Source organism: Triturus cristatus, chromosome 2_2 (assembly GCF_964204655.1).
Source record: "Triturus cristatus chromosome 2_2, aTriCri1.1, whole genome shotgun sequence".
Taxonomy (NCBI): domain Eukaryota; kingdom Metazoa; phylum Chordata; class Amphibia; order Caudata; family Salamandridae; genus Triturus; species Triturus cristatus.
The window spans coordinates 225,770,469-225,784,084 of record NC_140582.1 but is presented as its reverse complement, the minus strand read 5'-3'; the positions used below and the strand labels follow the sequence as shown (position 1 = coordinate 225,784,084).

General features: G+C 46.7%; 1 pseudogene; it reads left to right on the top strand.

Annotated features, from left to right (window-relative positions):
* Positions 1-13,616, top strand: part of LOC146862076 (alcohol dehydrogenase class-3-like) — a 182,776-nt pseudogene that overhangs the window by 112,039 nt on the left and 57,121 nt on the right.

The window sequence follows — 13,616 nt, the reverse complement described above, 5'->3', positions numbered from 1 at the left end:
GGGCCCTCATGTACTATATCGACAGGATTAAAGTCTTTCGAAAAACAAAACAACTTTTCGTTGCCTTTGCCCCACACCACAAAGGTAACGCTATCTCCAAAGCAGGTATAGCGAGATGGATCGTTAAACGTATTCAAATTTGCTATCAAAAGGCTGAACGCACATTAACGATTCCCCCACGAGCCCACTCAACACGTAAGTTAGGGGCTTCCATGGCTTTCCTAGGAAACATTCCTTTGCATGATATATGTAGAGCAGCCACCTGGTCCACTACACATACATTTACCAAACACTATTGTGTAGATGTGCAATCAAAACAGCAGGCAGCTGTAGGACAGGCTGTTCTCAAAACTCTTTTTCAGACCGCTGCAGCTGGCACTGGTAGCCGCCGCTAATAGAGGGCACTGCTATGTATTCTATGCACAGATATGAATTCAGCAGCCCACATGCCTCGAACTGAATATGCTACTTACCAGTATGCATCTGTTCTTGGCATGTAGGGCTGCTGACATTCATATCGCCCTCCCTCCTCCCCGGCGCCTGTAGCAGCTGCAGCTCTCAGAATTACTGTAAGCATGGTCATCACTTTCTGGATCTACTCCATCACTGCCACAATGGCGAAAAACAATCTGAGGATGGAGAGGATGCCCATGCGCACTGTAGTCCAGGGGAGGAGTCACCTATCCCAGGATACTTCGAAGACTCTTCCAGGACAACAACGTGCAAACATCCGGACCCAACACTAGGTGGCGATCTATGCACAGATATGAATGTCAGCAGCCCTACATGCCAAGAACAGATGCATACTGGTAGGTAGCATATTCATTTCCCAGAATACCATTCTCCTGAGGTCCTGGGGACTAGAGCGTGGAATTTCCTTCCCAGACATCTAAGGTTAATTGATTCAGAACCTCTTCAACTGGAAACCTGGATTTTTGTAGCTTCTGATTTCTTTTTATGCTGTTCTCTTGTATAGGGAGATTTGCTTATGTTCATCTATGCTCTATCCGCTGTGAACTTTATTTTTATTGCCGCTCAGCGCCAGGATGCTCCAATCGGAGACAGTTGCGCTTTACAAATGCAAGATTCATTCATTTATTCGACAATGTCGCTGTTGTAGGTGCCTAGAATTGTAATTTTCTTTCCTTTTTTTTTTTTAGGATAGTCTATTGCTGTTTAGCATAAAGTTTAAACTCTGGTTACATCCCCATATTTGCCCAAACCAGCTGCATTTTCTTAGTGAACTGTTCAGCTCTGAATTATGTTCTCGGCCCAGCCCATTCTAGTTAAGTTAAACAGTAATGTCTGGATGCCGGTTATAAAAGAAGTACTTCATTTTATGGTCGTGGAGTTCTTATTCTCTGCGTGACATCCTTTGTGTTCTGCCAGTTTTTGCATTTCTAGGGAGTGGAAGTAACTTTCTTATCTTCCCTTTTTGCTTGTTAGAACTTTATTCACTCACCATTCCGAAAACTTAAGTTAACTTCCATTTCTTGCAGATTGTTGCCACTGCTGTATGCCACACTGACGCCTACACTCTGAGTGGTGCTGACCCTGAAGGCTGCTGACCCTGAAGGCTGCTTTCCAGTGATCCTGGGTCACGAAGGAGCTGGAATTGTAGAGCGCGTTGGAGAACGAGTGACTCAGCTAATTTGGCCCACTACGGAAATTTTGTTCCCCGCATGCTGCAGGAGGACCATGGCCGCCGAGTTTGATATATAAGTGAGGATGTATTCTCTTTTATCCTGAACACGCGCCATTGAGCGCTACTCCCTTGGAGATTGGACAGAACTCTAAAAATTATCCTTTCATATTCTGAACTACAATTCAAGTGGAGTTGGATGACAGTCTTGTTTGCCTACCCCTCAGCTGTATCTATTTGAATGTCTCGACTTTGTTTAGCCTTTTGTCAACCGATCCTCTTACTGTTGTGGATTCACTGAGATGCTCCATATTCAGGCGCATCTATTCTTGTGTCGCACAACTAATTTGACCGCCCTGATGAAGGTGTGACACATATTGGGTTAGACACTGAAACGAGCGTTGGCGCTGGAGAACCTTGTGCCTCCGTTAGTTTCCACCTTCTATAACAAGACACATGAACGACTATTTACTACTTGATGCCTATCTTGTACCATGAATGTGAACCAATTTGAGTCCTGACCATATCACAAATCGTGAATTCCTCTTGTGTGTGGAGAGTGTGTGTGTATGGCTGCATTTGTGGTTGTTAGTATGTATTGAGTGTGTTACTGTGGGACCTTGTGTATATTTATGTACATTGAAATGTTATCCTGTCACATGTCACTTTTATGAATTTAGATAAAATACTAAAAAAGAATTAAAAAAAAAAAATATATATATGTATATTTTTTTCTCTATTCCATTTCGTTTATTCGTTTGAGGGAAATTTTCTGTTTGCATAGCGATGTCTCAACGTATCAGTGACTTTGTTAGCACTCCCTTATTAGTTTTCAGGCAGCTGTGGTCTCGACTGTTTTCTGGTGACTCGAGTAAAAGCAGGTCTGAAAATTACTTTTGCAGCTCCTAAAGTATTGAATCTTGTTTATATTTTTGAAGCAATGTTTGTAAATAAAATTCTTCTGTAAAGTTGCTTAGGAAGGATAGGCTCTGTTTGGCTTTTTTGTGGTATAACCCAAGTACTCTAGCATGCAGCAAGATGCACTTCTAGCATAACTGAGATAAAACTATTAATTTTGGGTAGGGGTAAGATGTGCTTGTGCATCCCGTCTGGTTATTCCATATGAAAAGACTAAGGTCTTCAATACGAGTCTGGTGAGTATGAGCCCCCGAGTGTTGGATAAGTAGACCAAAATTTAGAGTGCAGGAATTCTGCAAGGTAAATTCGAACAAGGCTCTAGCTGCTGCAAGAACAATACCGTATCAGCAGTTTTTTTCTTATGGGGAAAGCATACAATACTCCTTTGTCAGAAAACAGTCCCTCTGACCCCCTCCTACACGTCCCCACAACATTTACCATCTGCTCAAAGCAGGTGATCTATGCGTTAAACCTCACAGAACTGGAAATACCATGTGAGTTTATAATCAGAAAAGTCAGTCCCACAATAATTCCCAGTCTTGAGCGGGATTTGACTTGTAATTTTATGGTACTGGGGCGGGATTTACCACATAGGTCCTAATTTAGAGTTTAACAGTACTGACATCACTGTATAACTGCATGTGATTTTACAGCTAAAATTACAAATTTGTGTGACCCACACACCACTATATTACTTACTGCTCAGTCTCGGTCCACTTCTGTCCTTTTCATGTGGTGCGTTGATAATCTCACCATGTGCCTTACTAGTACCCAAAAATTACACTAGGGGATGCCAATTCTTACTGGCGTTCACCAACGTACTGTTTGTGATCCTGCTCGCTATAAAAGGCTAGAACTTCGCATTACTAGCGTAACGTAAGGTGGCCAAAACTCCGCTGCTGGGGTGGAATTTAACATCCACCCCTATCCGTTATCCAGTATTAGGGTATCTTTCATAGATTCACATGCCTGAATCATTCCCCGTCGTCGGGATGGGAGTCACCCGTAAATAACAAAGCAATGTCTTAGTAGACATATATAGTAACAGGCCCCATAGGCCTTAGCTTAGTAAGCTATCCACGTCCTTGTGTAAGAAGGACCAAATTTTGGCAAGTAGCCAATCAGCTAGCACCACCCTCTAGAACCCTCCTGGAAGGAGCTCTAGTCCCTCAGATTTTCTACCGCACATCGTGCTAAGGGAGTCTCCACAGAGCTCTGCTCATTTCTTTTGGATTTCCAGTATTTCTGGCTACAAATTTCTTGGATTTCGTCATGGCTGATACACCAAAGAAGGGGCTGTTCAGATCCTGTGCTTCATGTGGGAAGGAGAGGCTTCACGTCGACGACCAGCATAAGGACTGTCTGTATTGCCTCTATCCTAGCCACAATTCGAAAGACTGCAAGGTATGTCGTACCTTCTCATCTAAGATCCTGAAAGACCGAGAAGGGCGCCTTTTAATTTGGCTGCAAAGGCTAGAGGACAAGGAAACTGTTGTGTCCTCTGAGGAAAGTGAGGGTTCTTCTATCCCGTCTCAATCCTCACGTAAAAGACCAAGGGTGTCATCTCCGGGCCCTTCGCCGCAGCCACCTCAAAAGAAGACGCAGAAAAAGTCTTCAGAGGTCCTGGTCTTTCCTCCGCCAGGGATGGTTTCTCCTAAGGCTGTACCACATACCTTCAAACAACCAGTCTCCACCCCATCGACGACTACCTCGTCGACTGTGGCTTCGACGAGAAGATCTCCGTCGACAGCGATTTATGTTACCTCGTCGACGACGACACTGTCGACGGTTACTTCCCAATCTATGTCTTCGACAACCACTTCATCGTCGCCGGCAGGTAAAGCTATCTCGTCGACGTTAGACATTAAAAAATCATTGTCGACGATTAAACTGCCGACGGGAGCTTCGACGCCGTCGACGAAAGCTTCCTCGTCGACGAGGACACCGTCGACGAAGCATTCGACGACGAGAACAGTCGACGACGAGAGCACCGTCGACGAGGCCATCGCTGTCGACATCGTCGTCGACGCCATCGTCGACGAAGAAGCCATCCTCTTCATTATCCTCGTCGCTGACGACGACACAGACTACGACAACTTCGTCGACGACGTCTCAGATGCAATTGATCCCTGTAACACCGTCTACAGCTCTACCGTCGACTGGCCCGTCAACGGATATGGATCCTGATTTGCAAAGTACATATGTGCACCTAAAAATAACTAAACGTGCACTGACTCCGTCCCTCACTTCACCCAGTAAGGTCCCAACCTTGCCTCCGTCTCACCTTTTTGAAGAGGAAGACTCGGATCACGCCAGTCTCTTTCCTGCGGCGACAAGTCCATCGCAACTACATGTAAAGTATCAAGATGTCTCTGACTATGAGGACATGGCCCAGGAATATGAGGAGGTTTCACCTCAGGAATACGTGCAGCCCCCACCTTCCATGGTTTGTCTATCTGCGTCTCTGGTCACGGACCTCCAATTCCTGATATCGGATTACAAACAACGGTTTCCGACGCAGGCACCTTCCCCGATGCCAGCTGGGCCTCCAACATCACGGCCACGACCGCCTCCATTGGTGTTGCAGCCAGAACCTGTTGCATCACCACCTCGGACGACTAGGATGAGGAGGAACCTGAAGGAGAGCTTCAGGACATCCATTCTCACCAGGATGAATGGGATGATTACATCCTTCCCTGCCCTGTTTCCCCTACCCCTACCGCAGCCGACTCGCCGCCAGAAGACATCGGCGGTTTTCATAACATCATAGAAAGAGCGGCCCAGCGTGTGAGAAATTGGCCTGATATATGATGTCACTAATTCTAGTGTACACCTTGTATCAGTCCAAACAATCCTTATGGTGATTGGTTGTAAAGTCAACCTTATAGACCAGCTATCCTAGTGGTAGCATAGACAAGAGCAGTCTTAGGCTAAACTCTGAATGGCATGTGAAGCCAGCTGTTATACCATTTGTTACCCCTTGAATATCAACTGAAAGGACACCACAACAGATGTGTATGTGTGTATATATATGTGTGTATATATATGTGTGTGTATATATGTATATATATGTATATATATGTATATATATGTATATATAATGTATTCTAGTCAAAATACCCTCAGCACTCTTTGAGATTAGAGGTAAGTACCACACAATCTTAATCAAACATACATAAGTTACACAGGTAAGTAATACAGTTAGGCCCTAGGGGCCACGCAAACCATATACTAAGTAAGTGGTATAAGAACCACTGTCACGAACACAGGATAGGCCTAGGCCTAGGGAATCGCTGGGGCTACACTACACTACTCAGTTAGGAAGTAGGAGGCCCACGGGATTCAGGTGCAAAGTGGAAACACTCACGCGTAATGCGTAAAAGTCGATAGAAATGAAGTATTTAGAAATATAAAGTTTTAGGACACTTCGGAAGCAACTAGGAGTTAGACACTTTAGAACTAGACCCTAGGATAGTCAATACCCACGTGAGCAGCAAAGTACTCAGTTTACCTAGCCCACGGGCTGCGCGTGCATAGGTGTGAACTTGTGTCTGGTTTCGTCGTCGACTCCTATGGATGCCTGAAGAAAGATGCTGACAGGCAGTCAGTGAAGAGTGTCCGGTGGATCCCAAGGCCGGGATCAGGAAGGAGACCTGCAAGCAGAAGGGACAGAGTCTAGGCCACGGGTACCAGGAGGCATCTGTCGACCAGGAGGCGAGCTGTCCCACGAAGGCTCTTGCTGTCTGCAGCGTCTATGTCGAGTTAGGACTCAACAAGCCTTGGCAAGCGTAACCCACGCAGGATGCGGGACTTGCTTCTGGTGCAGACCAGGAAGGTCTGGGGTGCTTCTCTCTTGCAGGGAAGCAAGGGCCAGTCTGGAGGAGCTAAACCAGCGATGCAAAGTTTCAGGGTCGTCGTCAGAGGTCACTAGCCAACGGGCCAGCAACCGGACAGACGCGTCGAGCAGGAAAATGCAGAAGGCCCCCACGCAGAACTCGTGGAGTGCTGATCTTCGGTGCAGATGGTGCTCTGGAGTGGGGCTTCTCAATCCCCAGAGCACTACTTCGAGGATGCCTCAGAAGCTGCGCTGGAAGCTAGTAGCCAATTTTCCCAGGTAGCCGGTCCCACGTCTCTCGTTGCCTCCACAGATCTCAGCTGGGCTGTGGATGTGGATCAGGGTCGGAGAAGTCTGGGCGCTGGTCAGGCTCTGCAGTCGGTTCCTCGTAGAACGTGGGCAAAGCAAACGGCCGGTCGCATGATGTGGCCTGTTTGCACAGGGTGGCCACTCCTTGGCCACAAGGGAGATTCTTCAGTCTTCTTGTCGACGAATGTCGAAGGTCCAGAGTTTCTGTTCAAGTTGCAGGTTTCGGGATAATCTAAAGTCCTAAGGACCCAGCTCCCACTCTTATACTAATCTGGGGGGCTGGTTTACCTGCTAGGTCCCTCCTATGGGTGGGACCAGGAAGGGTTGTGGTTACACCCCCTTCCCTTTGTCCAGTTTCACGCCAGGACTGGGGCTGGAGTGCCCCAGCACCGGTTTGAACTGGACTATGCATAGGACACCTTGTGTGCCCCAGGCAGTGTCTCGTTTCATTCAACCTTCCCTGCCCCAATACACTAAGGCCTGTGTGGGGTGGTGCTAGCACCTCCCCAGGCAGGAAACCTATTGTCCAAGCCTCCCTCGCTGGAAGGACTCCCAGCAGCAGGAGGTCAGACTTTTGTCTGTGGCAGCAGCATCCATTTTGTGATGCTGGGGCTCTGGTTAACTTTAACCGGGTAGTAGGATTTTAACATTTCTTCTCCCTCTAGAAGGAAGGGATAATATCCTCATCACCAGAAATGGGAGGGGGGTATTATTCCAAAGTGTTAGACACCTTACACGACATGTTTTGATAAAGCAAAACCATAGTTACCATAACCGTTTAAGATTATAAGGCACTTCAAGAGTATATGGTAGGCTATATCCTAGAACAGCTATAAGGACATGGTTCTGAAAGCTGCAGACAGGCGCAGCTCATGCTAGAGCACCATCTCACATGTTACCAAGCACTCTGCCTCCAGGATTGTTAAGGCCTGCCATAGGAGTGACTGATAGGTACACATATGTCTATTGTGAATGTAGATATAGGTATACTATATCTAAGCAGGGAGTGATTACACAACCCTGCCCCAGCTGAGTGATCAGCCAGTTGTGTCTAATTGTGAGGCCAGGCCAGGGGTGGCACAATACATGCTGCAGCCCCTGGTAGGCCAAGGGTACACCTATCCTTACCAATTGTGTTATGTACCTAAAGTACATAGTGTGAATTTAGAGAGAACAGCCGGGCTGTGGGTCTGGTTAGCAGGCCCACAGCCACATCTAAGTAGAAAACCAGTGGAGCAAAAGCAAAAAGTGGGGGTGAACATAGAAAGCAGACCCTACTCTCCTACACAGCGCTTCCAGATTCCAATGCCCTTGCACCAACAAGACTGTTTCCTTTATGATTTTAAGGAACCTTTCAAGAAGTCTGTCCGGGCAATTCCTATAGTTGATTACATTTGGGAACAAGGCATAAAGATTATGCATAACCCTTCATCAGTCCCTCCAGTACTACCACGCCTGGACAAAAAATATAAAGCTCCAGACACCACTCCGGCTTGTCTCACAGGCCATCCAAAGCCGGACTCTGTCATTGCTCAGGCTGCACAGAGGAGGTCAAACAACCCAGCTGCTCTGTTGACAGCTCCACCAGATAAGGAGAGCAGACGACTGGAAAACATAGGCAAACGGTTTTCCTCGATGTCGGCCTTAACAGTGCGTGCCTCCAACGCCCTTGCACTGTTGAGACGTTACAACCGTCAGATGTGGGCGGACATTGCACCATACTTGGCAGACTTGCCAGAGGAATCTAAAGATGAGGCAAAAAAGATTTTGCTAGAGGGGGGAAAGATCTGCCTCTGAACTTATTGACTGTGCAATGGATATTGCTTCGAGCGGATTTAGACAGCTGGCTGGCGCAGCAGTCCTTCGACGCCAGGGTTGGCTCAAGGCAACCTCTTTCAGGCCGGAGGTTCAAACCAAAGTGCTGGATATGCCATATGATGGCCAACTTCTCTTCGGACCTCAAATGGATGAGGCATTGCAGGGTATCAAAGATACTGATACCGCCAGGGCTGTGGGTTCTTTACAATTTCGGAACTCTTCTTTTCGTGGTTCAAGAGGGAGAGGTCACACTTCCACTAGGGGAGAATTCCAACAACGTTCTTCCTTCTCTTCCTCCCAACAATACCGTCCGCAATACCAACAGCGACAGCAATCCTCATACCACAAATCTTCCTTTCGTGGCAAAGGAGGAAGACAAAAGGGCGCCGCTCGGCGGCAATTACTTTCAACTGCAGCCGGCTTCAAACTTCTCACCCCCTCCAAGATTGGCGGAAAAATCTCCTACTTTCTCCCAAATTGGCAAAAAATAACGACGGACCGATGGGTCCTACAATTAGTACAATTCGGCCATTCTCTGGAATTCATAAGGATCCCTCCCCAAACCCCTCTCTACCAAAAAACTCACAAAAACCTACGTCCTTTACTTCTAGAAGTGAAGATTATGCTCCAAAAGGGAGCTATAGAGAGTTCCCCCAAGCCAAAGGGGAAAAGGGTTTTACTCCCGCTTCTTCCTCATCCGAAAAAAGAGAAAAAATGGAGACCTATATTGGACTTGAAGGATCTGAACAAGTTTCTGAAAAAAGTCGTTTGGTATGATCACCATTCAGGAGGCTTTACATCTACTCAATGCTAACGACTACATGGTGTGGTTAGACCTACAAGACTCCTATTTTCATATACCAATACACTGCAACCACAAAAAATTCCTGCGATTCATGGTGGTGGGCAGCCATTACCAGTTTCGTGTTCTGCCATTTGGTCTCAAATCGGCGCCACGCATTTTCACCAAATGTCTAGCTCCAGTGGCTGCATACCTACGCCATTACCATCACCAGGTCTTCCCATATCTAGACGACTGGCTTATCAAGTCTCCATCTCTAGAAGGTGCGACAAGGTCTTCCAACGCTTGTCTGACTGTTTTCGATTCACTGGGACTAACTCTCAACCACGGCAAGTCTGTCCTGTAGCCGTCTCAGCGCATGCAATTTCTGGGAGCTACACTAGACACCATAAAGCGGAAAGCATTCCCATGACAGGAACGCAAGGACAAACTTCGATCTTTGGCGGTCCGGATAATGTCCAGAAAGACGCGGTCAGTGTGTCTCTTCAAATCCCTACTCGGGATGATGTCTTCTTGCATCCTATTAGTCCCGCATTGCCGTCTTCGGATGCGACCCCTTCAGGAAGCACTGTCGGATCAGTGGATCCAGTGTACAGGGTCCTTCGACATCATTCAGGTGACCCCGGTGATCAAGCAGGCTCTACGATGGTGGGTTTGTCCCCAGAACCTTTCTCAAGGCTTGCCTTTCTTGCTTCCTGCTGCTCCTCATATAATTACCACGGATGCCTCCTTAGAGGGCTGGGGGGCTTTTCTTCAAGATTTGCAGATAAGCGGAAAGTGGTCCCCTTCAGAGAAGATGCTTCATATCAATCTTCTAGAACTACGCGCAGTCTATCTGGCTCTGGTGGCCTTCCTTCCAAGAATCAAAAACTCCATAGTGCTTGTCCGGACAGACAACACCACGACAATGCACTATCTGAACAAATAAGGAGGAACTCGCTCGCTGACACTTTCGCTGCTCCGTCACAACATCTCCCTCCGAGCAGATTATGTTCCAGGCGCCCACAACGTGTTGGCAGATTATCTCAGCAGTTGACAGGCAGTATGCCACAAGTGGGAGCTGGATCAACTAGTTCTCAGCAACATAGTTGCTCGATGGGGAACCCCTCTGCTGGACCTCTTCGCCACCCAGCAGAACGCAAGATGCCAACACTTTGCAAGCTGGCATCCCCAACCAGGGTCCCTGGGGAATGCCTTTTCGATCGCATGGTGCAACCTCTTCGTGTACGCCTTTCCCCTGTTTCCCAGGGTACTAAGGAAGATGAAAGCGGAACCTTGCACTCTGATATTAATAGCTCCAGCTTGGCCGTGCCAACACTGGTTCACGGAACTTCACCTCCTTTCCCTGGAACCTCCAATCAAATTGAAGCCGTTTCCATCTCTTCTAACACTCAACAATCTGCAGGTTCAACATCCGGATCGGCATCTCTCAGGTTATCAGCATGGCCCCTGAGGTCAGAGTTTCCGGGCTTAGACATTCCTCCAGACTGCAGACAAATTCTTGCTCGAGCAGATAGTACCAACAAAACGTATTCACTCAAATGGAAGAGATTCTGTATCTGGTGTAAAACAAACAGGTTACACCCTCTTTCTTCCACCCCGGAGCAAGTCTTGCCGTACCTCCTGCATCTGGCAAAATCTGGTCTTGCTCATGCCACCATTAAGGTCCACCTAGCAGCAATATCACGCTTCAGGAGATCCTCTACAGGTCCGTCATTATGGTCTCATAGACTCATTAAGCAATTCTTAAAGACTGTTTTGAACATTTCCTCCAGTAAAGCCTGTTCCACCAGCTTGGCATCTCAACACGGTTTTGGTTAACTGATGAAACGCCCGTTTGAGCCAATCCACAGAGCTGACCTTAAGTATGTCTCCTGGAAGGTTGCGCTCCTGCTGGCCCTTACCTCGGCGAGACGAGTGGGGGAGCTCCAAGCGTTCTCCATCCAAAACCCATTCCTTCAGTTCAAACAGGATAGGGTCCTTCTCCGCACAAATCCAGCGTTTATTCCTAAAGTTCCATCTCAGTTCCACCTTAATGAACCTATTGTTCTACGCTCATTCTTCCCGAATCCTCAAACGGTGGCAGAGAACTCTACATACCTTGGACATTAAGTGCTACCTAAAGTTTTACATTGATAGGACGAAATCATTTCGTAAGTCTAATCAACTCTTCGTAGCATACAGTAGGCCTCGAAGGGCTACCGCTCACAAAACAGAGCATTTCCCGCTGGATTTCTTCAGCCATCACCTTCTGTCATCAACAGGCAGGACGTCCGCTGCGATCAACAGTTTGTGCCCATTCCACAAGGGCCAGGTCTACTTCCATGGCACTGTTTGCAGGGGTGCCCATTGTAGACATTTGTAGAGCGGCTACATGGAATACGCCGCATACATTCACCAAGCATTACTGCCTGGACACGGAGATCATGAAGGATGCGTCAGTGGGTCAAGCGGTACTCCTTTTTTTTACGCACATTTCGCACTGTAATGTATACTTTGGCTGAGTCATTGTTTCTAGTGCTGTTGTTTCTTTCAGGTAAGTTATCTAGTGGCGGTATATTTGCCATACCTTTCGAAATGTGCTTACCATTGCTTACTACTCTGATTCAGGCATGTGAATCTATGAAAGATACCCTAATACTGGATAAGGAACGCGTTACTTACCTGTAACTGCGGTTATCCAGTATTGGTATCTTTCATAGATTCACATGCAACCCACCCGCCTCCCCTGGAAGGGCTCTCTTGGATCTGTCAGTGATACAGTTACTTAGCACTGTGCTTACGAAAATCTGAAGGACTAGAGCTCCTTCCAGGAGGGTTCTAGAGGGTGGTGCTAGCTGATTGGCTACTGGCCAAAATTTGGTTCTTTTTACATAAGGACATGGAAAGCTTACTAAGCTTAGGCCTATGGGGACTGTTACTATATATGTCTACTAAGACATTGCTTTGTTATTTATCGGTGACTCCCATCCCGACGACGGGGAATGATTCAGGCATGTGAATCTATGAAAGATACCAATACTGGATAACCGCAGTTACAGGTAAGTAACTCGTTCCTTATGCAGTTCCAAGACACTGCTCTCAAGCAACAGCATCTAAAATGCCACTTTTGCTGATAAATAAATGTATCTAGATAGGGCTAGATTGCAGGGTCCTTAACAGCCTGTAACCACCAGAGGAGAACCTAGAATGGAACTTGAAAGAACAGCTGAATGCCACAATTCAAAGCTACGGGGAGGGAGGAATCTGATGGCTTCAAAAGTTCTTAAAAAGAAAAAAGTCTCAATAGGCTTTGGTGGCTGCCTCCTGGTTCATCAGCACAGATGGGGAAAATAACAAACAACAACTTTTTGCAGGACTCGAAAAATCAGCTTTAGCTTGCAGTTTAATGTCGGCGTATTGTGAGATGAATTGATAAAAAAAAAAGTGACCTGTGGTTGACGCTGACAGCCAAAGTTTTGGGTCCTCAAGCTTCCTGTATAAAATCCTAAGACCTATCCTTCTAGTCTTTATGTCCTGAGGTGAAGGATTTGGAGTTCTTTAAGGTACTGAGTGAGATGGGTGAGGCAACACCACAATTTTCAGACACCCCTTCACTAGCCATGAAAGACAGAAAGCATGCCCAAAATTAAGGAAGGAGCTATAAACGTACAGTTATGCCACTCAGTCTGGATCGTGAAATCTCTTTGAAAAGAGGAAGAATAGAAGGGAATCCATATAGCACCCCACTGGCCCTAGGAAGCGCTGCGCATTCAGCCTTAAATAAGACTTAATTGAGCAAATAGCCATGAAAGTATTGTTTTCGGAGCTGAACAGACTGAAATACTGATCCTGAAAAAGGTTAGTGAGGTCACGAGCGAGGAGACAAACATAATTGCTTACCAACTAGGGTAACATTATTTTGAGCAAAGTAACACTGTTGATTCAGCCAATACTGGACAAGTGGATGTGGGTTGAGAACTAATCTTAGACCACCGTCACGCACAAGGTGTGTTGTTATAATAGGAGAACTAGGTCCATATAGGCATCCTATGTGTCCCAGTCACAATCTTTTGATTTTGAAGGTTGTTCTTGTGGTTGAGAGAGTAGTTGATATTTATCCACCACGCCTCAGCCATGTTTTATTGAACCTGTTGTCGGAGAGACTTGATCCAGACCCAGGAAATTTATGTACACAATGTCCTAGAAACTGAGATGGAATGGTGGGGAAAAGTACACTGTGCAAATTTCAGTTTTGTCCCTGTTAGGATAACGGAGCTTTCATGTAAGTGTGAATGGCCTGGTAGCTCTGG